Source organism: Halichoerus grypus, chromosome 10 (genome assembly GCF_964656455.1).
Source record: "Halichoerus grypus chromosome 10, mHalGry1.hap1.1, whole genome shotgun sequence".
NCBI classification, from domain to species: Eukaryota; Metazoa; Chordata; class Mammalia; order Carnivora; family Phocidae; genus Halichoerus; species Halichoerus grypus.
Genome location: NC_135721.1, coordinates 100,303,304 through 100,326,120, shown reverse-complemented (window position 1 = coordinate 100,326,120; position 22,817 = coordinate 100,303,304). Strand labels below are relative to the sequence as shown.

Genomic DNA, 22,817 nt, shown 5'->3' with positions numbered 1-22,817 from the left:
CGACCTTATGGTGTCTTCCCTTCTTGGTTAGCAGTAGCTCACTGCTCTATGGTCTCTACAGCTGAGATCATTCCATAGCATACAGTTCACGTTTTATCTGCTCAATTAATTATAGATGCTTTAGAAACTTTTTTGTATAGTTCTCATCTCAAGTAGAATGTCTTGAGTAAAGGGGATCCTAATGAATGTGTGGATTTCTTTATTTGGGGGAAATCCCCTGTTTTCTTAAAGCACAGGAAAGGTAGAAGCATCCTCTTCTAAGAGAAACTAAACTATCTGTGGGCTTGGAGAAAAGAAGGTTTGAATTTATCTTACTGTACATTTAATCTTAATTTATTTGTGGCTAGATCATGCTTTTTGTGGCTACAGGCATTTCCGAAGTAGGACCTAGTCCTATGGTACTTTGCCTGAAAGCAAAAACAAACACACAACAACAGTACTGGAATGCAGAACACATTTTTAATAGCTTCCTGTTTAAAAATGTAAGCCGTCTGCTATGGCTAGAGGTTTGACTTAAGGTTTTTTACATTGTTTTGTTTGGATGGTAATTAATAAGTTTTATTCTTAAAACAACACACAAGTTTACTTAAAAAAAAATTTTTTTTAAGGTTTTTATTTATTCGACAGAGAGAGAGAGAGAGAGAGAGCACAAGTAGGCCGAGCAGCAGGCAGAGGGAGAGGGAGAAGCAGGCTCTCCGCTGAGCAGGGAGCCGACGCAGGGCTCGATCCCAGGACCCTGGGATCATGACCTGAGCTGAAGGCAGCCGCTTAACCGACTGAGCCACCCAGGTGCCCCACAAGCTTACTTTTTAAATATTTTGATTACTTGTTAACATATGAACAGATAACTTATTCAAAATTGTTCATCATAATTACTCATACTCCAAAATAAACGTTATAGATTTTAAAAATTTCATTTACATTTCCTTCTTATTTTCTGTTCAGCACTAATTAACTATGTCTAACTGTGGGCAAGTTAATTAACCCCTCTGTGACTCAGTTTACAATAAACATAAATAGTAAATGTAAATGTAAAATGGGGTAATAATATTGCCTATATTATTGGATTGTTGTGAGGATCTTTTAAGTTAATACATGTGAAAACCCTTGTATATAGCAAACAATCCATAAATATCAGCTATTATTATTATTATATTGACTATATATGCACCCTATGTAAATAAATGTTACTATTTTTCTGTTTCAGATTCTAAACTACTAGGTCCTAGGTATTTTGGCTATTTAATTTGCTCTGTTCATCAGTGAACTAGGATGTTTCAGCCTGGGATAAGCAGAATATCTAAACACCTTTTCATTAGCAGAATATATTTTTATGATATATATTTTCTGGACTAATTTCACTTAAGGACAGTAAACAACAATTTTAGCATATCCTAGGACCCTACTGCTGCCAGAGATGCTTTTGATGCTGAATATAAGTTAGCCCCTAAATTTTCAATAACAACAACATGACTAGTGTTAATGGGACTTTAACAGCCTCCTCAAATAATTTTTGAGAGGCAGCAGGTATGAAATAATCAAGTAATGAACCAACCTGTTCTTTAAGGCTAAAAGAATCAGTGATTCATTCATTCAATACATTTACGCTGGACATTCACTAGGAACTGGAAGGTAGAGAGGAATCTGTCTGATCTTATGGAACTTCCATTCGTCTGTGAGAAGGCAATAACCAATAAATAAATAAGTGAACAAGTTAGTATCAGATGTCAATACATACTATGAAGAGATTAAAACAAGGAGATGTAAAGAGTGAAATGTAGGATGAGGAGGGGTTGGTGCATAGCTCATTTAGAGTGGATGCCCAAGAAAAGCCTCACTGAAGAGGTGACTTTGGAGCCAAGAATTTAATGACAAGAAAGCAGTTCTGCATAGTTAGGCGGCAGAGCATTTCAGGCAGAGGGAACATGTTCTAAAGTGGGAACAAACTTGTATGCTCTAGGAATAAGGCCCAAGTAGCTGAATGAGTATGAGTTAAGGGAAGAATTGTAAAAGAGGAAGACAGAGAGAGAAGTAGGGGGTCACATCATATAGGGATATGATATGGAGTATTTTATTCAAAAGATAAGAGGAAGATACCAGAGTGTTTTAGGCGACATACTCTGATTTATATTTTAGAAAGAAAGAAAGAACATTCTGGCTGAGATGTGAGGAGCAGATTGCACAGGATTAAGAGTGGGACCAAGAAGAATGGTTCAGAGACTACTGTAGTCAACCAGGTGAGGGATGATGAGATTTGAAGTGCAGAAGTAATGGAGATAAACTACTTGGGCAAACTTAGGATATGTTTTGGAGGTAGTGCAGCTGGGGATTGGATATGGATCGGAAGTAGGGTAAGAGAAAGGACAAAGTCAAAGATAACTTCTTGTCTTTTGACGAGACCAGTTGAGGGGATGGAGATTCCAGTTACAAGGATGAAGAAGAATGGGAAGCAAGGGTGAATTTTGGAGGAGGAAATCAGTCTCACCCCACCCAGACACATAACTGTATATGTGGTAATGTCTCCAAACTGTGTGACTGTCTATGAAAAACAAAAATGTTTCGGTTTTTTTGTCTAAGAGGAGTAAGTGTGAGCTATGTTTGCTATGGAATGAGAAGTGAGTATCATTCCTTGCAAAAGAGAGATAGGTGAGAAGTTAAAGAAGGACTGGTGGGTAAGGATTCTTTGCCTGTCAGTGACTTATTTTCCCTAGGGCTCAACAAAGGCTTTCTTGCTTTCCTTAACTATGTCCCTTTTTCTTTCCTGGCTCACATGCCCCAAAATAGCCACTGTTCCTTGGCATTGTGTAATACCCTAAATTCTGCTGAAAAACTTCTCTGGAAAAAGAGCACATGGAAGGTAAGAGCTTATTGAAAGCATCAGTGAGGACAACAGGAATGGCAAACTGAGAGTAGCTCAGCACCTCCTCATTAGTGGCCCTTGTCTAGGTGAAAGAATGAGGTGCTACAGGGTTGTAGAAGAGACAGCAACACAGGCTGCTGTCTTTGGTCTGGCAAGAGGGAGGAACTGAATTTCCATTTTCTCCATTATATATAGATGTGGATTCCATATCCTATGTTTAGGTCACTCTATTTCCGAAGAGTATGAACATTAGTGCTCTAGGCATTATCAGAGAAAAGCCAAATTATGGAGAAAGCCAGGAGGAAGTGGAAAAAAAGAAAAGAGTTTTCTTAGGTCATTGGTTCTCAGAGTATGGTCCCTGGAAATGGCAACACCAGCATCACGTGGGAGTCATAAATGCAAATTATCAGCCCCACGTGGGAGTCACAAATGCAAATTATCAGCCCCACTCAAGGTCTACAGAATAGAAACTCTGAGGGTGAAGCCCAGCAACATGTGTTTTAACAAGTCCTTCAGGTGATTCTGATATATGCTAAAGTTTGGGAACCCTTGCCCTAGGTCATAGCGAAGAAGGTAGTCAGCCAAATTAAAGTGGAATTAAAATACATAAATAAAATTGTATAAAAATTTATATCACTCATCAGATAGTGAAAATATCTACACATATAGCAAAGATTCACATTGATGTTGTCTGGAATTATGGTTTTATTTATTTATTTATTTTTAAGATTTTTATTTATTTGTCAGAGAGAGAGAGAGCACAAGCAGGGGGAAATGGCAGGCAGAAGGAGAAGCAGGCTCCCTGCTGAGCAAGGAGTCCCATGTGGGACTCTGGCCCAGGACCCTGGGATTATGACCTGAGCCAAAGGCAGACACTTAACTGACTGAGCCATCCAGGCATCCTTAAATTATGGTTTTAATCAGCTATTTAAGGTATATCAGGTTATTCAAGCTTTCTAGTTTGTCTTAAATAAATGTATATATATTTGGAAAAAAGAGACTGTCACTTTTGAAGTTGCAAATCTCACTGTTTTATAGTTTTTCTTCCTTAAAGTAAGATGCTATTTATGAGATGCTTATATTGAAGCAAAGATATTTTTAGTGATGGTCTTAGTGTTTTTCATTTTGCCTAAAGTATTTTCAGTTAAGAATAAAAAACAATCTTAGAATACTTTTTCCTAATATGCCTAATTTTTTAAAAAAATTTTTTAAAAATTAAAAATTTTAGTATTTTTTAAATTAAAAAAAAAGCAAATATGGCAATAGCCACCCCTAAGTTAAAAGAATAGTTATCTGTTATAGAGAAGAAATAATTCATTCATCAGTAAAAACATTTATTTTTCTTGGAAAAGACAGGGCTAATTATTTTATTGTGTATTTGTATATCTACCTTCTAAAGTCACCAAATGACAATAGTCCACAGCTATCCAAGGATGATTTTTGAAATATAGGAAAATGGTAAAGTAGAAAGTAAAAGGGGAAAATAAAATAGCATTAGTGATACTAATAATATAGTGCTAGCATAACATTTCTGATAATTGATAAATGCATTATAAGGGTAGCTTTCTGAAATTAAGAGAACATTAAGAACTGATATATACTGGAATACTTATACTCTGAATTTTTAAATGCAAGGAGCAGAAAATTGTATTTAAACACATAGCCATATTAAGTATTCATGGTAAGTTATCTATAGATTATTAAAATCAAAAGGAAACCCTAGAAAACTGTTTTTTGTCACTAATTTCAGTACTCGTTTTTCCTCATAAATTTCACGAAAGTTACTGACAAATAGTTTCTGTTCTGTATCTGATACAAATATTGCTAAACAATGATATTCTTTCATTTATAAATATTTATCAAGCACTTACTATATTTGAGAGATTCTAAGGCTCTGAGATATAGAAGTGAACAAAAAATAAACAGCCTGTATTCATGGAGCTCAATATCCAGAGGGAAGTCATATATGAACAATTATATAAATACATAATGATATGTGATAATAAAACATTTAGAAAGTGATGAAGTATGCTATTTTAGAAAGATGATTAAGAAAAGTTTTGTTTAAAATTTCTTTTGTATTGTTTTTTCAGGGAGAAACATAGGAGTACATATCTGAATAAAGTATGTACTGGGGGCAATGAGCCACCTGATTACCTGACAGATCATCCCAGGCAGAGGGAAGAGCAGGCCCTAAGGTAGGAATATACTTGAGATTCTGAACATATTATGGAGGCCAAGATGGCTGGAATGGAGTGAGTAATGGGGAGAGTGGTCAGAGCTCAGATAAAGAGCAAAGAACAGGTCATGCAAGGTCCTGAAGGACAGGATGAAGAGTTTGACTTTGTGCTATGTATAATGGAACACATATTTTGAGGTGAACAGACTACAGTAGAGTAAGAATGTAGTCAGAACCAGGGAGTTGACTACCACAGTAGTCAACACAGTCTAAATGGGTGACATTGGTGTTTGGTGGTAGAGTAGTTAAGTGATTGGATTCAGGATGTATTTTAAAGACCAAGATAGTTGGGGTGTTGGGTATGAAAGAAGTAGAAAGTGACTTTTAGCATCTGGTGGATGAAGGAGCCATTTGTTGGTATGAAAGACACCAGGGAGGAACAGGTTTGGGGTTGAGGAAAACCAAGAGGTCAGTAGTCAACATGTCGAGTGTCAGATGCCTTTTAGATATCCCCGTAGAGATGTCTAAGCCACATTTAGGCAATTTGTGTCTTGAGTTGAGGCAGTGTACGTGGTTATAGATGTTGGTAGATTATTAATAGAGTGGATGAGGGGGATGTAAAATCAGTCTTTAGACTCTATTTTTTCAATGAGAAAAAGAAAAATATCAAAGTCATCAGCGAAGAGTGAGGGATAGATGTGCTGGATTTAAGGAAGACAGGAGAAAATATGAAACAGAAGCCTTAGAGATAGGGGATAATAAATTTGACTAGGGAGATATTCAGGTTTGCAGAGAAACACTGAAGGCCTAATTGAGGCTTGTGATCATGAAATTAAAATGAGACTGGTTGTGTTTATTTCCAGCCACATTTCAGCTACTTGGGTGCAGGGACTGAATAGTGGAGAACTGTATTCAGTCAGGGTTGAGGTTTCACCACTAAACTGGATGGAGTGCAAGAGGAGTAACTAAATGGAAGGTCTGTATGAGGCAGTGATTTTACATGACCCTCAAACCCTTATCTGCAATTCCCAAATCCAAAAAATCTGAAAACCTAAAGCTTTTTCAGTAGTTTGGTGCTCAAATTCAGTTAGTAGGAAAACCTGTCTGGACCTGATGTGAAGTTATTTATGTTCTTTATTAACCCCATTTAATGTGAATATTCATGTTTTGCTGCATAAATAATAATATGCTTGAAAACAATGTATTTCCCCAGTCTCAGCTGGAGGTATCCTATAATATATGATATGTAGGTCTGTGTCCTATATGACATGTATGTGTGTGTGTGTAGTAGTATATTTCCACAATTAAAAAAAGCAACCCTGAATTCTGCCTCAAAGTCTTCCAATAAATTGAAGAGAAGACATTTCCCAACTCATTCTATGAAGCCAGCATTACCCTGATACCAAAGCAAGACAAGGACACTACAAGAAAACTACAGACCAATATTCCTGATGAATATTGATGTAAAAATCTTCAACAGAATACTAGCAAATAGAATTCAAGAGTACATTAAAGGATTATACAGTATGACCAAGTAGGAATTATTCCTGGAATGCAAGGATGTTTCAACATAAAAAATTGATCAATGTAATAACAACATTAACAGACTGAAGTGGAAAACCCCCACATGATCATCTCAATTAATGTAGAAAAAGCATTTGACAAAATTCAATACCTTTTCATGATCAAATCACTCACAAACTAGGAATAGATAGCAACTACCTCAACATAACAAAAACCATATGTAAAAAACCCACAGCTAACCACATTCTTAACAGTAAAAGACTGAAAGCTTTGCCTCTAATATTAGGAACAAGGAAAGGATGTCACTCCACCACTGCTATTCAACATAGTACTAGAAGTCCTAGCCAGAGCAATTAGGCAAGAAAAAGAAATAAAAGACATCTAACTTGGAAAGGAGAAATAAAATTATCTCTGCTTACAGATGACATGATCTTATATGTAGAAAACTCTAAGATTCCACAAAAAATTTTAGAATAAATTTAGCAAAGTTGCAAGATACAATATCAACACACAAAAGTCAGTTGCATTTCTATATACTAACAATGAACAAGCCTAAAAGAAAATTAAGGAAGCAATTCCATTCAAAACAGCATCAAAAAAATAAAACACTCAGAAATAAACTTACCAAGGAGGCATAAGACAAACATTGAAAACTACGTAAGTCTGCTAAGAGAAATTAAAGAAGAATAAAAATAAATAGACATCATGTATTCACGAAGTGAAAGATTCAATATTGTTAAAATGTTAATAGTACCCAAAGTGATTACAGATTCAGTACAATCCCTATCAAAATCCCAGTGGCATTTTTTTCTTCAGAAATAGAAGAATTCTCCAAAATTCATTTGGAATCTGAGGGACTCTGACTAGCCACAACAATCTGGAGAGATAAAAACAATGTTGTAGGTCTCACATTTCCTAATATCAAAATTTTTTTACAAAGCTATAGTAATTAAGACAGTGTAGTAATGGAATAAAGACAGACATGAAAAGAACAGAGAGCTAGGCAGTAAACCTTCATATATGGTCAAATGGTCTTCAACAACAGTGCCAAGACCATTCAGTGGAGGGAAAGGACAGTCTTTTCAACAAATTTGACTGGGAAAATTGGATATCCACATACAAAAGAATAAAGTATACTATATACAAAAGTTAACTCAAAATAGGTTAAAGACCTAAATGTAAGACCTGAAAGTATAAAAACTCCTAGAAGAGAACATAGAGAAAAGCTTTATGATATTGGATTTGGTGATGATTTCTTGGATATGATACCAAAAGCATAGGCAAAAAAGTAAAAATAGATAAACTGGGCCACATCAAAATTTAAAGCTTCTGTGTATCAAAGGGCATTATCAAGAGAATGAAAAAGCAACACATGGAAGGGAGAAAATATTGGCAAATTATGTAGATGATAAGTGGTCAATATCTAGAATATATAAAGAACTCTTACAATTCAACAATAAAAAGTCAAATGATTCTATTTAAAGGGGTACCTTGGGTGGCTTTTGATTTTGGCTCAGGTCATGATCTCTAGCTTGTGAGATCGAGTCCTGTGATAGCTCTGTGCTGGGCATGGAGCCTGCTTAAGATTCTCTCTCTCCCTCTCCCTCAGCCCCTCCTCACCCTTGTGCATGCATGTACACATGCTCTCTCTCTCTCTCAAAAAATAAAAATTAAAAAAATGGGCAAAGGACTTGAATAGACATTTCCCCAAAGAAGATATAAATGACCAATAAGCGCATGAAAAGATGCTCAACATCACTAACCATAAGGGAAATGTAAATCAAAACCACAATGAGATACCACCTCACACCCATTAGGATGGTTAATATAAAAAACACCCACCAACCCAGCAACATAGAAAAATCACAAGTGTTGGTGATGATGTGGAGAAATTAGACTCTTGTGCACTTATACCTAAAAGAACTGAAAGCAGGATATCAAGATATTTGTACACTCATGTTCATAGCAGCATTATTCACAATAGCCAAAAGTTGTAAGCAACCCAGTGTCCATCATGGATAAATGTATAAACAAAATGTGGCATATACATACAATAGAAAATTATTCAGCCTTAAAAAGGAAGGAAATTCTGACACATGCTACATGAGGATGAACCTTTAGGATGTTAAGCTAAGTGAAATAAGCCAGTCACAAAAAGACAAATACTGCATGATTCTACTTATATGAGATGCTTAGAGTAATCAAATCATAGAACAGAGGGGCGCCTGGGTGGCTCAGTTGTTAAGCGTCTGCCTTCGGCTCAGATCATGATCCCAGGGTCCTGGGATCGAGCCCCGCATCAGGCTCCCTGCTCCATGGAGAGCCTGCTTCTCCCTCTCCCACTCCCCCTGCTTGTGTTCCTGCTCTCATTGTGTCTCTCTGTCAAAAAAAAAAAAAAAATCAGAACAGAAACTAGAATGGTGGTTGCCAGGGGCTGGGAGAGGAGAAGTGGATAGTTGTTTTGTGGGTATAGAGTTTCAGTTTTGCAAGATGAAAGAGTTCTGGAGATTGATTGTACAATACATGTACTAAGGTATACTAACACTAATCAACTGTACACTTAAAATAGTTATTTTATGTATATTTTACCACAATTAAACAAACAAAACCCCTTGAATTCTGAAACACATTTGTTCCCAAGGTTTTGAAAAAGGAACTGTGCTCCTGTAGTGTAGCCATCAACTCTCAGCTAACTAAGAAGGGATATGAGGATGTGAATGATGAACAGTGAAAGGGGCACATGGATTTGAGGTCCTGGTGGGACTGAAGCATTGATGGAGTAACTTGGAAAGCCCCAGGTGGTCTTCAGAGACTTGGAAGCTTAAACTTTTAATTTGGAAAAGACATAGTCCAGATTATGACCATGGGAGTAGAGAGAGGGTGTACGTAGTTACTGGAGCAAAAAAAAATCTAAATAATGGGATTGAGAAGCTAGAATTCATGCATACTGAAATCTCTGAGATCTGGAGAGAAAGGCCACTAGCCACTTCTCCATCCTCATCTCCTATTATTCTCCCAATAAAAATGTAGCAATAAGGAAAGGGAAGGATACCCACCACCCCAACTAGGACCAACATAATTGTGTTGAGGGAGAAAATGCTTGAGAGGGCTTCAGGGGAAGTTCTCAGGAGAAAACTAGATTTCAGCTACAGTGAGGGTAAAGGTAACATTTGGAGAAGTAGGACCCCAAGAGAGGTGATTAGAAAGAAAGTAAGGGTCCAGGGGATGGAGAAACCACCCATTTTATAACCAAAGTCTTGGGGAGATGGTAGTAACACGTTTAATTAAATCTGTAAACCCTTATTGTACATACTGCATGCAAAGCATTGCATTAGAAAAGATTAAAAGATATTTTCTTGCTTCTCTGGGCTTGGAGCTAGTTTGCAGTGACATGGCTAAATGCACCAAGAATGTTGAAATCATTGGTAAATATGAGACCTATTATGGTGGCCTCCCTCAGGAGAATGGTGAAGAAAATTGAAATAAGCCAGCACACCAAGTACATTTGCTCCTTCTGTGGCAAAACCAAGATGAACAGATGAGATATGGGGATCTGGCACTGTTGTTCCTGCAGGAAAATGGAAGCTGGTGATACCTGGACCTATACCACCACTTCTGCCGTCACAGTAAAGTCCGCCATCAGACGACTGAGGGAATTGAAAGACCAGTAGAAGCTCCACCATTTGAAACACTGCTAGCCTATTACAAAAGCCTTCATTTATATAACAACAACAGCAACAAAGATACTTTCTTACCCTTTAGAAGCTCATGAAATCAAATTTAAGCAATATCAAACAGAGACTTCACAAAGCTAAAAAAAAAATCAGAATTTTTGGAAATTCCAAATTCCAGTAACTGTATGGGGATACATCCTCATCTCCTATTATTCTCCCAATAAAATTGTAGCAATAAGGAAAGGGAAGGATACCCACCACCCCAACTAGGACCAACATAATTGTGTTGAGGGAGAAAATGCTTGAGAGGGCTTCAGGGGAAGTTCTCAGGAGAAAACTAGATTTCAGCTAGATTTCAGCTTGGTACATGGTAGGCATTGTGTTGAATGAATGTTTGTAATACAAAGATCTTTTAAATCTGAATGGGCTTAGTTATTCTACTTTGTAAATTGGGGGTAATAACTAGCTATTTAAATAACCGTTGACATCCTTTACAGAAATGTTGGGAGGAATAAAATGATGCAAAGGGATTTCACAAAGACTAAATCATCACATAACTGTAGGACATGATTATGAATACGAATTATGAATATAATGACATAAATCAAGGTACCAAAATATGTGAAAAACATCAATCTACTGGAACAAGACATTTATCTCAAAAACAAAAAGACTGTGTCTGTCTAGTTGAAATACAGAGTGAAACTGAGCACTCTTGGAACTCTGGTGAAACTGCTCAGTGCTGAGAGCTGGGCTACCTTTTCCTTGTTTTCAGAGTTTTCACTGTTGCTCTGGGTGGTGATTGTCATAATGGCCCCTCAGTGGTACACTTGAATTGCTCCTTAAAGGGGCATCAGTTACTCCCTGGTAGTACATTAGATACCTGGGGATTTATCATTTCTGTGATCATGATCATTCTTTAATACTGAAGAAAATAATACACAAAAATCCTGAAAATATTAGATCCTTACACAAGACAAAATGTCTTTAACTGTGTGTGTGTGTGTGGGTGTGTGTGTGTGTGTTTAGAAAGTGCATGTTGGGGGAATAGAGTAGATGACACTCTTTTTGTGAACTGTGGAGTTGTAAAGCCAGAAAGAGAAAAACTGGGAAAGAGAAGCTATACTTCGGTGGGTTTAAAAAAATTACAATGTAAATAGTAATTATTATGAAAGATAATCAGAATTTACCAAGTCTACAATGGGGTTAGAGATGGGGAAAGGTGTTTTCAGCCAGATAATATCTTATTTGCAAAGGAGTCATGAAACAATATGGCACGTTTAGTGAACAGAGGTTACTTTACTCTGGCTGCAGTGTAGAGTCCTTGGTATTTTCACTTCCGCTGTCTGAGCTCTATGACGTTGGTACTAAAGAAGTTTAAAAAAACAGATACTCCATTGGAAGTTGGTGAGATATACGAGCAGTCTACCCTGGCATGTTTTCTCATTTTTTTAGTACATTTTTTTTATTATGTTATGTTAATCACCATACATCATTAGTTTTTGATGTAGTCTTCCATGATTCATTGTTTGCATATAACACCCAGTGCTCCATTCAGTACGTGCCCTCTTTAATACCCATCACCAGGCTAACCCATCCCCCACACCCCACCCCTCTAGAACCCCCAGTTTGTTTCTCAGGGTCCATAGTCTCTCATGGTTCGTCTACCCCTCTGATTTCCCCCCCTTCATTTTTCCCTTCCTACTATCTTCTTTTTTTTTTTTTTACATATAATGTAATATTTGCTTCAGAGGTACAGGTTTGTGATTCAACAGTCTTGCACAATTCATAGCGCTCACCATAGCACATACCCTCCCCAATGTCTATCACCCAGCCACCCCATCCCTCCCACTCCCTACCACTCCAGCAACCCTCAATTTGTTTCCTGAGATTAAGAATTCCTAATATCAGTGAGGTCATATGATACATGTCTTTCTCTGACTTATTTTGCTCAGCATAATACCCTCCAGTTCCATCCATGACGTTGCAAATGGCAACATTTCATTCCTTCTGATGGCTGCATAATATTCCATTGTGTATATATACCACTTCTTCTTTATCCATTCATCTGTCGATGGACATCTTGGCTCTTTCCACAGTTTGGCTATTGTGGACATTGCTGCTATAAACATCAGGATGCACGTACCACTTTGGATCCCTACATTTGTATCTTTGGGGTAAATACCCAGTAGTGCAATTGCTGGGTCATAGGGCAGCTCTGTTTTCAACTTTTTGATGAACCTCCATACTGCTTACCAGAGTGGCTGCACCAGCTTGCATTCCCACCAACAGTGTAGGAGGGTTCCCCTTTCTCCGCATCCTCACCAACATCTGTAGTTTCCTGACTTGTTAATTTTAGCCATTCTGACTGCTGTGAGGTGGTATCTCATTGAGGTTTTGATTTGGATTTCCCTGATGCCGAGCGACGTTGAGCACTTTTTCATGTGTCTGTTGGCCATTTGGATGTCTTCTTTGGAAAAATGTCTGTTCATGTCTTCTGCCCATTTCTTGATTGGATTATTTGTTCTTTGGGTGTTGAGTTTAATAAGTTCTTTATAGATTTTGGATACTAGCCCTTTATCTGATATGTCATTTGCAAATATCTTCTCCCATTCTATTGGTTGTCTTTTGGTTTTGTTGACTGTTTCTTTTGCTGTGCAAAAGCTTTTTATCTTGAAGTCCCAATAGTTCATTTTTGCCCTTGCTTCCCTTGCCTTTGGGGATGTTTCTAGGAAGAAGTTGCTGGAGCTGAGGTCGAAGAGGTTGCTGCCTGTGTTCTCCTTTAGGATGTTGATGGACTCCTGTCTCACATTTAGGTCTTTCAACCATTTTGAGTCTATTTTTGTGTGTGGTGTAAGGAAATGGTCCAGTTTCATTCTTCTGCATGTGGCTGTGCAATTTTCCCAACACCAATTGTTGAAGAGACTGTCTTTTTTCCATTGGATATTCTTTCCTGCTTTGTCGAAGATTAGTTGACCATAGACTTGAGGGTCCATTTCTGGGCTCTCTATTCTGTTCCATTGATCTATGTGTCTGTTTTTGTGCCAGTACCATACTGTCTTGATGTTTTTGTAATAGAGCTTGAAGTCGGGAATTGTGATGCCACCAGCTTTGCTTTTCTTTTTCAACATTCCTCTGGCTATTCGGGGTCTTTTTTGGTTCCATACAAATTTTAGGATTATTTGTTGCATTTCTTTGAAAACAGTGGATGGTATTTTGATAGGGATTGCATTAAATGTGTAGATTGCTCTAGGTAGCATTGACATCTTCACAATATTTGTTCTTCCAATCCATGAGCATGGGACATTTTTCCATTTCTTTGTGTCTTCCTCAATTTCTTTCATGAGTATTTTATCGTTTTCTGAGTACAGATCCTTTGCCTCTTTGGTTAGATTTATTCCTAGGTATCTTATGGTTTTGGGTGCAATTGTAAATGGGATCGACTCCTTAATTTCTCTTTCTTCTGTCTTGTTGTTGCTGTATAGGAATGCCACTGATTTCTGTGCATTGATTTTATATCCTGCCACTTGACTGAATTCCTGTATGAGTTCTAGCAGTTTTGGGGTGGAGTCTTTTGGGTTTTCCACATAAAATATCATATCATCTGCAAAGAGTGAGAGTTTGACTTCTTTTTTGCCGATTTGGATGCCTTTTCTTTTTGTTGTCTGATTGCTGTGGCTAGGACTTCTAATACTATGTTGAATAGCAGTGGTGATAGTGGACATCCCTGCCGTGTTCCTGACCTTAGGGGGAAAGCTCTCAGTTTTTCCCCATTGAGGATGATATTCGCTGTGGGTTTTTCATAGATGGCTTTTATGATATTGAGGTATGTACCCTGTATCCCTATACTCTGAAGAGTTTTGATCAAGAAAGGATGCTGTACTTTGTCAAATGCTTTTTCTGCATCTAATGAGGACCATATGGTTCTTGTTCTTTCTTTTATTAATGTATTGTACCGCATTGATTGATTTGCGGATGTTGAACCAACCTTGCAGCCCAGAGATAAATCCCACTTGGTTGTGGTGAATGATCCTTTTAATGTACTTTTGGATCCTATTGGCCAGTATTTTGGTGAGAATTTTTGCATCCATGTTCATCAAGGATATTGGTCTGTAATTCTCCTTTTTGATAGGGTCTTTGTCTGGTTTGGGGATCCAGGTAATGGTGGCCTCATAAAACGAGTTTGGAAGTTTTCCTTCCATTTCTATTTTTTGGAACAGTTTCAGAAGAATAGGTATTAATTCTTTTTTGAATATTTGGTAGAATTCCCCTGGGAGGCCATCTGGCCCTGGGCTTTTGTTTTTTGGGAGATTTTTGATGACTGCTTCAATTTGCTTAGTGGTTATGGGTCTGTTCAGGTTTTCTATTTCTTCCTGGTTCAGTTTTGGTAGTTGATACATCTCTAGGAATGCATCCATTTCTTCCAGGCTATCTAATTTGCTGGCATAAAGTTGCTCATAATATGTTCTTATAATTGTTTGTATTTCTTTGGTGTTGGTTGTGATCTCTCCTCTTTCATTCATGATTTTATTTATTTGGGTCGTTTCTCTTTTCTTTTTGATAAGTCTGACCAGGGGTTTATCAATCTTGTTAATTCTTTCAAAGAACCAGCTCCTAGTTTCGTTGATCTGTTCTACTGTTCTTTTGGTTTCTATTTCATTGATTTCTGCTCTGATCTTTATTATTTCTCTTCTCCTGCTGAGTTTAGGCTTTATTTGCTGTTCTTTCTTCAGCTCCTTTAGGTGTAGGGTTAGGTTGTACATTTGAGACCTTTCTTGTTTCTTGAGAAAGGCTTGTATTGCTACATACTTGCCTCTTAGGACTGCCTTTGCTGCATCCCAAAGATTTTGAACAGTTGTGTTTTCATTTTCATTGGTTTCCATGAATTTTTTTAATTCTTCTTTAATTTTCTGGTTGACCCATTCATTCTTTAGTAGGGTGCTCTTTAGCTTCCATGTATTTGAGTTCTTTCTGACTTTCCTCTTGTGATTGAGTTCTAGTTTCAAAGCACTGTGCTCTGAAAATAGGCAGGGAATGATTCCAACCTTTCGGTACCGGTTGAGACCTGATTTGTGAGGTAGGATGTGATCGATTCTGGAGAATGTTCCATGGGCACTAGAGAAGAATGTGTATTCTGTTGCTTTGGGATGGAATGTTCTGAACATGTCTGTGAAGTCCATTTGGTCCAGTGTGTCACTTAAAGTCTTTACTTCCTTGTTGATCTTTTGCTTAGATGATCTGTCCATTTCAGTGAAGGGGGTGTTAAAGTCCCCCACTCTTATTGTATTGTTGTCGATGTGTTTCTTTGCTTTTGTTATGAATTGGCTCATATAATTGCCTGCTCCCATGTTAGGGGCATAGATATTTGCAATTGTTAGATCTTCTTGTTGGATAGACCCTTTAAGTAGGATATAGTGTCCTTCCTCATCTCTTAATACAGTCTTTGGTTTAAAATCTAATTTGTCTGATACAAGGATTGCCTCCCCAGCTTTCTTTTGGTGTCCATTAGCATGGTAAATGGTTTTCCACCCCCTCACTTTCAATCTGGGGGTGTCTTTGGTTCTAAAATGAGTCTCTTTCAGACAGCATATCGATGGGTCTTGTTTTTTTATCCAATCTGATAGCCTGTGTCTTTTGATTGGGGCATTTAGCCCATTCACATTCAGGGTAACTACTGAAAGATATGAATTTAGTGCCATTGTATTGCTTGTAAGGTGATTGTTACTGTATATTGTCTGTGGTCCTTTTTGGTCTATGTTACTTTTAGGCTCTCTCTTTGCTTAGAGGACGCCTTTCAATATTTCTTGTAGGGCTGTTTTCGTGTTTGAAAATTCCTTTAGTTTTTGTCATGGAAGCTTTTTATCTCTCCTTCAATTTTCAATGACAGCCTAGCTGGATATAGTATTCTTGGCTGCATATTTTTCTCATTTAGTGCTCTGAATATATCATGCCAGTCCTTTCTGTCCTGCCAGGTCTCTGTGGATAGGTCTCTTGCCAGTCTAATGTTTCTACCATTGTAGGTTACAGATCTCTTCTCCTGAGCTGCTTTCAGGAATTTCTCTGTCTCTGAGACTCGTAAGTTTTAATACCAGATGTCGGGGTGTTGACCTATTTTTATTGACTTTGAGGGGCGTTCTCTGTGCCTCCTGGATTTTGATGCCTGTTTCCTTCCCCAAATTAGGGAAGTTCTCTGCTATAATTTGCTCCCATATACCTTCTGCCCCTCTCTCTCTTTCTTCTTCTTCTGGGATCCCAATTATTCTAATGTTTCGTCTTATGGTATCACTTATCTCTCGAATTCTGCCCTCGTGATCCAGTAGTTGTTTATCTCTTTTTTCTCAGCTTCTTTATTTTCCATCATTTGTTCTTCTATATCACTAATTCCTTCTTCTGCCTCATTTTCCGAGCAGTGAGAGCCTCCATTTTTGATTGCACCACATTAATACCCTTTTTGATTTTGACTTGGTTAGATTTTAGTTCTTTTATTTCTCCAGTTGGTTTCTCTAATATCTTCCATGCTTTTTTCAAGCCCAGCTAGTATCTTTAAAATCGTCATTCTGAACACTATTTCCGACATCTTACTAATGTCTGTATTGATTAGTTCCCTGGCAGTCGGTACTGCCTCTTGTTCTTTTTTTTGAGGTGATTTTTTCCATCTTGTCATTTTGTCCAGAGGACAATAGATGAATGAGAGAACAAAATGCTAACAGGGTAACAATGACCCCAGAAAAATATACACTAAACAAATAGAAGAAACCGGAAACGAGGAGAAAAGAAAGGTAAAGATAGAAAAAAGAGTAAAAAAAAGAAAAAGATAAAAAGAAACAAAGAAAAAAACAGAACATGATCAAATATGATCAGGCTGGTGCATAGATCAGTGCCACACACTAGATTTTGGGTGTATTTTGGTCTGTTAGAGGAAACTACCTCCTAACATTTTAAAGAAAAAAAACTTATATTTGTACAAAAATAAGGGTAAATACGATGAAGGGATGGAATATGACTGTAAAGATGAAAATTATAAAAGATTTTATAATAGGAATGATAAGATAAGAAGTTGGTTGAAAAAAGAAAGAAGAGGATTTAAAAAGAAAAAAGAAAGAGGGAGAGAATGTGATCAGGCAGGAGACTAGAACAAAGCCATACACTAGAGATTTAGGGTATATTTTGGTCTGTTAGAAGACACTGTATCCCAAAATTTTAAAGAGAGAACAACTTATATATATATACCAAAAATAAGGTTACCTGCTATGAAGGGATAGAATATGACTCTAAAAATGAAAAATAAAAAAGATTTTTTAAAAAAGGGATTGGTAAGATGTTGGCTGAAAAAGGGAAAAAGAAAAATTCAAAAAAAAAAAAAAGAAAAAGTTAAAAAAAACATTAACTTTGAAAGACTAAAGAATCATGGGAGAAAAGCCATGAATTCTATGTGCTGGATTCCCGTAGTGCTGGCGGTAAACTTGGTCTTGGCTGGCGGTTCTTGCTGATCTTCTGGGGGAGGGACCTGTTGCCATGGTTCCCAAATGTCTTTGCCGGAGGCAGAATTGCCCCATCCTTGCCGGGTCGGGTTAAGTAATCTGCTCAGGTTTGTTCTCGGGAGCTTTTGTTCCCTGCAAGCTTTCCGTACAGCTTTGGAGGACGAGAGTGAAAATGGCGGCCTCTCAATCTGTGCCCCGAAAGGGCCAAGAACTTGGCGCCCCACTCCTCAGTGAGTCCCCAGAGAAAAGCAGTCAGTCACTCCCATCTCCCTGGTGTCCGGCCACACTCCGTGCTCACCTGGCCTGTGACCGAGCATTTCTATCTCTGGCGCAGGACCCCGTGTGGAGTCTCCAAACGCAGCAGATCCCTGCGGTGCGCTCCCACGCCGCTCCTCCCAGGGGAGGAAGAGGAGTCTCCCTGGATCTGCCGCTTGTTGGGTCCCTGCTGGAGGAGCAGTGGCCCCACTGTGCCGTGGATCATGGTTTATGGCAACCCCGAGCTGAGAGCCCACTCCTCGGTTCCATCTCTGCAGCCGGCTTCCCTGCTCCGATACCTGGGAGCTCTGCCACACTCAGGCAGCCCTGGTCTTTGTGTGAACCCGAGGGTCCTGAGACCACACTGTCCCAGAGAGGGTTCCACCCCTCGCTGAGCCACTGGAGCGACATCCCTCAGCAGAGCCGACTTCTAAAAGTTCTGATTTTGTGCTCCGCTGCTCTATCACTTGCCAGAAGCGGCTGATGGAAGCCCCCTTACCCGCTGTCTATCCTCCCGAATATCGCCTCGGATTCACTTCTCTGCATGTCCTACCTTCCAGAGAGTGGTCGCTTTTCTGTTCAGAGAGTTGCTGCTATTCTTTTCTTTGATCTCCTGTTGAGTTCATAGGTGTTCAGAATGGTTTGATCCTTATCTAGCTGAATTCCTGGGACCAGATGACATTTAGGTCTCCTACTCCTCTGCCATCTTGCTCCTCCCCCTCTGTTTTCTCACTTTTGACATGAAGATAGTGCTTTTGTTTTTTCCACATTCTGAGATCTTTTAGTATAGTTTATGTATTTTTTGCTTGGCTTTACATGGGTAGGGCTAGGGTTTTTCTGTATTTAGTATATGGGCCTCATTGACTAATGCTGGGCATTGGGGAGGATACCTATGATCAGCGCCCTCGATCTCATGGAGCTCCTTAATTACAAAGGATGCTTTCATATGTTATTGGGCAGGCACTGCATATCACAAGATATCAAGAGCCCACAAGGGAAAGCCAGATGACCTGATGCTTCTGCCTGTCTAAGGATAAACTCTGAGCTTATGCGAAGGTTACTTCTATTTCTGCAGATAATAATCCCATTGCTGATTATGGAATGTTTTAGTTAGGGTAATGGGGAACAGCTAAATTTGGAGGAGTTTAGAAAATGTGGTGATGTAGGGAGGAATTTTTAATTTATATAAACATTTTTTCAAAGTTTACTTATTTAATTAGGATTTAAGATTTATTGATTTCTTCAATAAACATTTATTGAGTGCCTGCTATGTGTGGGACACTGTTCTAGTTGCTGGGATAATAGCAGTGATCAACACAGACAAAAACCCCTGCTCCCATGGAATTTATATTCCAGTGGAGGGAGAATGAGAACAAACATAACAAAATATGACATGTTATATAGTGATAACTCTGAGAGGTCAAATATAGCAGGGAAGGGAGACAGACATAAGGTGTTGTGATAGGGCTTGCAATTTTAAATAGTGTGATTGCAAATTTACAGAATGGTCAGGGAAGGACCCTCCAAAAAGATGACAGTTGAGCAAAGATCTGAAGAAGGTGAGGGTAGGAAGCCACATGGTTATCTGGGTTCCAGGATGTTCCAGCCAGAAAGAGCAGAAAGGTGGGTACATGCCTGGGGTTTCTGAGAAATAGCACAGAGCCCAATGTGTCCAGAATGGTGTAAAGGAGACAGTAGTAGGAGATAATGTCAGATTAGAAATATGGGGCCAGACCACAGAGCCTAATAGGTAAGGCACTGGTTTTACTCTGTGAGATGGGATGCCATGAAAGGGTTTCAAGTAAAGGAGTGACTTGAAATGAGTTACATTTATAGGATCAATAATGGTCGCTGGGTTGAGAACAGACTGAAAATGTTGAATCCTCTACTTCCAAGATGTTAGAAGAAATCATGAAATTAATAAAGTTTAATAAGCACCTGTGACTATAAGCCAGACTGGTCTCTGTCCTTTTTGTTTTAATATTTAGAACTTCAGACAGGTCATGGCTTATGAGAAAGCTCAGGGATAACATTCTTATTTTCTCACAGTGGAATGAGTAAATATTTAAGTGAATGAACAAAAATTATTGATTGATTGACAACGAAGCAAAAAAAAAAAAAAAAAAAAGAATAGAAACAGCAGCCAGTATAATTACTTGGTTAAGAAATTCTGAGCATGCTGAATAAATACTATGTATAATGCCTATAGCCTAAATTTTGTACTAGAGAAATATAATGTTTTAGCAAAATATTTACCTGTGTGGTGGCATTTCTTTCCTTTTGCTTTTTACTATGTTCTTCTGCTTCGATATCTACAATGTACAAAAATTTTTATAAAATTGAAGATATTTTCTTTTTAACATTTCACTAAATCATTTCTTACTAAAAAACTTTCTACATAACTTTTAGAACTCTTAAGAATAATAGTGGAAAATAAATTTAAAGTTACCTGTAACATGGTACAAAATAATTCCTTCACGGATAATTTTTCAGATGTAACTTGACATCAGAGACAATCTAAATACTTTAATCAAGGATCTTGAAATTGAGTTAATATGAAAGAGTTCTACAAATAATAGACTAATTACAATAGCAGAAAACTTTCTGAGCTACAACTTAATTGAAATGTATCCATGTAAATAAATGTCATTTATTAATAAAGAATATTAAAACATAGAAGGAATATAATCTTTTATATATTTATACATGGATTCATATGTCAGAGAGATACTAAAAATTAATATAGTTGAATGATACAAATATCTGAGAAATGTAGGCTAGTATGATTACATCAGGTTTTGATATTTGAGAAAATAATTTTCATAAGCATTTTTTAACAAATCTTTTTGTAAAGAATAGAACATACATATTTATACCATATAGAATACATATATAGTCATTGGTATATTTCATTTTTACAAAGACTTAAAGTTTCTTAACTTACATATTCAGAAAAATAAGTCTTTGAAAACCTGATATAATAGGGTGTCACTTCATGGCATGTCTACTACATTAGTAGGACTGATAAATTTTCAATTACTAAAAAAATTATTTGATGCACTGTAAAAATGACCCTACATATTTCCTGAAGTAAAACATGCATATATGTGATATGTTCACTTTATAGACTGAAGAATTTGACTCAAGACAAATATGGATAGTCAAAATTTTATATTTCCAAAAGTTGTGAGCTTATACTTTCAAGAGCAGGTTATGAATGTTTTAATGCTATCATTGATATTATATTTATTAATTTAAAATGTTTTATTCTTTCTCTCACTGATGAACTTTAGTATTTGGCCTCACAATTCTGTCTTTTCTGTTTGCTTTGTAAGCCAGACCTTATAGAACTGATTCCAGGTTGTTCGATATTTAGTCCTCTGTCAAACTAGGGAAACAATTGGCAAATTCTAAATAAATATTCAACAACTTAATGGTGACAAATGCATTAATATAAAGCATATGAAAACATTTTAAAGATTATACATATTTCATAAAATTATATATTCTACAGGATTGCTTTTTTCAGGTTCAGGATGTAAAATAAATTATGCCAGAATAAGAATGTTATTGTAAATGAAACTTCCTTTATCCCAAGTTTGCCAAATGATCATTTTGGGGCCATGGATACTCATACTCATTATCAATCAATATAGCGTAATGGTCCACCATGTGGCTTTTGAGTTAAACAGGCCTGTATGCTAGTTCTGATTTTGTATCTGTTTCATTAATTTGTTATGGTAATCTAATAAGATAATCTATGTAAAGTATTTAGTACAGTACTTAATATATGTTTAGTGCTTAATAAATATAAGCTATACATATAATTATGATTGTGATTATTATAAAGAAGGCCTACTTCCTTAAAGGATTTAAGATACCTTCAAGATAATAATATATTTAAATATATGTAAATTAGTATTTTAAAAGGACCATGGTGAAAAAGCATTATTAGAGACTTAATCAGAATTTATTAATGCTTTGTCTATAATATGACTTCTCTCTCAATTAAGGCATTTTCTTCAAAACAAATTACTTAGCCTAATTATATTTGTGTATTAGAAATCAGACAATGTGACTAATATTATAGCTACAGTGAATGTCTAGCAATTTTTAATCTCTATTATCACAACTAGAAAAAGTAAACTGGAAAAAGCAATGTGATTTGATATATTCCCATTGTTATACTCCCCAAAGTACACAGAATAAAATTAGAGTTAGTATGCACAGAAAATACACAGAACAAGAAGTACAAAGTGTCATGTGTATTAGAGCAAGAGGAGAAAATTATGGATATTAAGTGGAATAACATTTGTATTATACACTGGACCAGAAAATCAAGCTGTCAGTGGCCAGATATTAACATGAAAATTACAAGGCTAAAAGCAATTATCAAAGGTAGGGTAAGTGTAGATAAAAATGTAGATAAAAGAATTAGCGAAATGGGAGGAGGTGTAAGAATGTAACTGAAGGAACAATGTATTTAATAGCTTAAAACATAAAAAGAATATAAAAGTAGTTGGTCATTATTTCCAGCAGAATATGCACAACAACAAAAATATGTGTCTTTTCTAAACTTCAGGCTTTTAGGTTTTCACCTAAAGAAAATGAAGTTTTGATTGGCTACCGGGGAACAGATTCTGCTACCAACAGTATCTTGCACAAAGCTTTCTAGTAGGCTTTTAAATATCAATTGAGGAACACTGGTGATTGCTGGAGACCTGTTCCACTGTTTTATCACTTCCCTCTATGAGTACTGATATCAGAGGTCAGAACCAAGAGCCCAGAGGGTGTTGCCAAGAGCCAAGGAAAATAAAAGATTAGGGAACTACTCCAAGAGAGTA

At 37.1% G+C, this 22,817-nt stretch overlaps 1 protein-coding gene across 15 annotated transcripts in view; it reads right to left on the bottom strand.

Moving 5' to 3' along the window:
* SEL1L2 (SEL1L2 adaptor subunit of SYVN1 ubiquitin ligase) overlaps positions 1-22,817 on the bottom strand; it is a 135,728-nt gene that overhangs the window by 85,459 nt on the left and 27,452 nt on the right. For 11 of the 15 annotated variants that reach the window (XM_036065778.2, XM_078056908.1, XM_078056911.1 and 8 more), the window contains one exon: positions 20,230-20,285. The exons of 3 other annotated variants lie outside the window; for them this stretch is intronic. The gene's annotated coding sequence lies outside the window, so the exon portion shown is untranslated. Of the gene's footprint in view, positions 1-1,555; positions 1,657-20,229; positions 20,286-22,817 lie in introns of those variants that run through there. One more of the 15 variants, XM_078056910.1, reaches the window with a different exon arrangement.